Genomic DNA, 3533 nt, shown 5'->3' with positions numbered 1-3533 from the left:
CAGCACTTTGGGAGGCCGAGACGGGCAGATTACGAGGTGAGGAGATCGAGACCATCCTGGCTAACACGGTGAAACCCCATCTCTACTAAAACTACAAAAAATTAGCCAGGCGTAGTGGTGGGTGCCTGTAGTCCCAGCTAGTCAGGAGGCTGAGGCAGGAGAATGGCGTGAACCCAGGAGGTGGAGCTTGCAGTGAGCCGAGATCGTGCCACCACACTCCAGCCTGGGTGACAGAGGGAGACTCCATCTCAAAAAAAAAAAAAAAAAAAAAGACACACACACAGAAATATAGAGGTGTGAAGTGGGGAATCAGGGGTCTCACAGCCTTCAGAGCTGAGAGCCCTGAACAGAGATTTACCTACATATTGATTAACAGCAAACAAGTCATTAGCATTTTCTATAGTTTTAAATTAACTAAAAGTATCCCTTATGGGAAACAAAGGGATGGGCCAAATTAATTACAGCACGAACATGCCCTTAAGACACAGGTTGCTCATGCTTTTGTTTGTGACTTAAGAATGCCTTTAAGCGGTTTTCCGCCCTGGGCGGGCCAGGTGTTCCTTGCCCTCATTCCCGTAAACCTACAACCTTCCAGCTTGGGCATTAGGGCCATTATGGACATGTCATAGTGCTGCAGAGATTTTATTTATGGCCAATTTTGGGGCCAGTTTATGGCCAGATTTTGGGGGGCCTGCTCCCAACAGTTATGTCTTACAGAAGGGAAGAAATGACCACTGTGGGCCTTTTCAGACCCATCCAGTGCAAGTGTCTACCCAGAACAAGAGGTATTTTAGTTTCCTGACTCGGGGCATGTGAATAAAGTCAATTTGCCAGTCCTGGGTGGTGGCAAATCCCCGAGCTTGATGTGTAGGGAAGGGAGGGGGCCTGAACAATCCCTGAGGAGTAGTAGAATAGCAGATGGAACAACTGAGAAGTGATTTCCTTGAGAATAGATTTCCACAATGGAAAGGAAATGAGAGGTTCTAAGAGGTGGGCTAGCGGCTTGTAACCTACATGGAAGAGGTTATGAAATGACGATGGAATAGAATGGGCCTGTGAGGCTGGAAGGAGATATTTTCCTTGGTCCAAGAACCATTTGCCTTGTGTGGGAAGAGATTCATAGCTGTAAGGTTCAGTGGGGGAGTAGGTGGGAGTAACCAGATGGGAAGGAGAAAAACTGCCATGAGGGATAGAAGTTGGAAGCTAGCTGCTTTTTTAGCTACCTTATCAGCATAAGCATTGCCCTGAATGATGGGATCTGATGCATTTTGATGGCCCTTGCAGTGAATGACTCCAGCTTCCTTTGGAAGTAAAGTGGCCTTGAGAAGAGTTTTTATTAAAGAGGCATTAATGATGGAAGACCCTTGCATAATGAGGAAACCTCTTTCAGCCCATATAACAGCATGGTGGTGCAGGATATGGAAGACACATTTAGATTCAGTATAAATATTGATGCATAGTCCCTTTGCAAGAGTTGGGGCCTGAGTTAAGGCAATGAGTTTGGCTTGCTGAGAGGTAGTGGAAGGGGCAGAGCAGTAGCCTCAATGATAGATGTGGAAGATACTATAGCATAGCCTGCCTTTGCTGGTGAGTGGCGATTAGGCCTGGTGGAGCTGCCATCGGTAAACCAAGTATGATCAGGGTGAGGAACAGGAAAGAAGGAAATATGGGGAAATGGAGTGATTGTCAGGTGGATCAGAGAGATACAATCATGGGGGTCAGGTGTGGTATCCGGAATAATGCTGGAGGCTGGATTGAAATCTGGGCCAGGAACAATGGTAATTGTGAGAGACTCAACAAAGAGTGAGTACAGCTGAAGGAGCCGGGGAGCAGAAAGTATATGTGTCAGGTGTGAGGGAGAAAATAGATTTTGGAAGTTATGAGAACTGTAGAGAATGAGTTGAGCATAGTTTGTGATTTTGAGGGTCTCTAAAAGTATGAGGGCGGCAGCAGCTGCCACATGGAGATGTAGAGGGCTAGGCTAAAAGAGTAAGGTCAAGTTGTTTGGACAAAAAGTCTACAGGGCACGGTCCTGGTCCTTGTGTAAGAATTCTGACTGCACAACCCTGCACTCTGGCTGTGTGTAATGAAAAAAAAAGGTTGGGATGAGTCAGGGAGAGCTAGGGTGGGGGGCAGTCTCTAAAGCTGTCTTCAAGGAATGGAAAGAGGAGTGGGGAAAGGATTTAGGATCTATGGGGTCAGCTAGGTTTCCTTTTGTGAGTTTATATAATGGTTTTGTTAGGATGGCAAAACCAGGTATCCAAAGGCAAAAGTGTTCAACCATGCCCAGGAAGGAAAGGAGTTATTGTTTTATAGAAGGGGTTGGGGTTTGAGAGATCAGTTGGACACAATCGGCAGGGAGAGCACACGTGTTTTCACGAAGAATTATGCCAAGGTAGGTAATGGATGAAGAAGCAATTGGAGGTTTGGAGGGGGATACAAGATATTCTTTTGAGAATAGATGTTGGAGGAGCAGGAGGGTGTCCTTTTGGGAAGATTTGTAGGAGGGGCTATAACGTAGAAGGTCATCAAAAAATGTAATAAGGTGAGAAGCAGATGGATGGAAAGAAAGTAAATTATAAGAAAGGTCTTGACTGAAGTAATAGGGGCTGTCTGTTAAGCCTTGCGGCAGTACAGTCCGGGTAAATTGCTGAGACTGATGGGTGTCAGCGTCAGCCTAAGTGAAAGCGAAGAGAAGCTTGGATGAAGGGTGCGAAGGAATAGTAAAGAAAGAATGTTTGAGATCCAAAACAGAATAATGGGTTGTGGAGGGGTTGTGGAGGGAGGTACTGAGGATAGGAGAGTATATGGGTTTGGCACCATGGGGTGGATAAGTAAAATAATTTGATTGATAAGGCACAGATCCTGAACTAACTTGTAAGACTTGTCCGGTTTTTGGACAGGTAAAATGGGGGAATTGTAAGGAAAATGTATAGGCTTTAAGAGGCCACGTTTTAACAGGTGGGTGATAACAGGCTTTAACCTTTCTAAAGCGTGCTGTGGGATGGGATATTGGCATTGAGCGGGGTAAGGATGATTAGGTTTTAATGGGATGATAAGGGGTGCATGATCAGTCACCAAGGAGGGAGTAGAGGTGTCCTATACTTGTGGATTAAGGTGGGGAGATACAAGGGAAGGATGTGAAGGAAACTTTGAACTGGGGGAAACAGTGGCAATGAGGTATGGCTGTAGCCTAGGAAAAGTCAGGGAAGCAGATAATTTAGTTAAAATGCTTCGCCTAATAAGGGAGTTGGGCAGGTGGGGATAACTAAAAAGGAGTGCATAAAATAATTTTGTCTAAGTCGGCACCAGAATTGGGGAGTTTTAAGAGATCTAGAAGCCTGGCCATCAATACCCACAACAGTTATGGAGGCAAAGGAAACAGGTCCTTGAAAATAAGGTAATCTGGAGTGAGTAGCCTCCATATTGATTAAGAAGGGGATGGACTTACCCTCCACTGTGAGAGTTACCTGAAGCTCGGCGTCCGTGATGGTCTAGAGGGCTTTCGAGGTGATCAGGCAGCATCAGTCTTC

This window comes from Macaca nemestrina, chromosome 7, assembly GCF_043159975.1.
Source record: "Macaca nemestrina isolate mMacNem1 chromosome 7, mMacNem.hap1, whole genome shotgun sequence".
NCBI classification, from domain to species: Eukaryota; Metazoa; Chordata; class Mammalia; order Primates; family Cercopithecidae; genus Macaca; species Macaca nemestrina.
Note: the sequence above shows the minus strand (reverse complement) of the source record.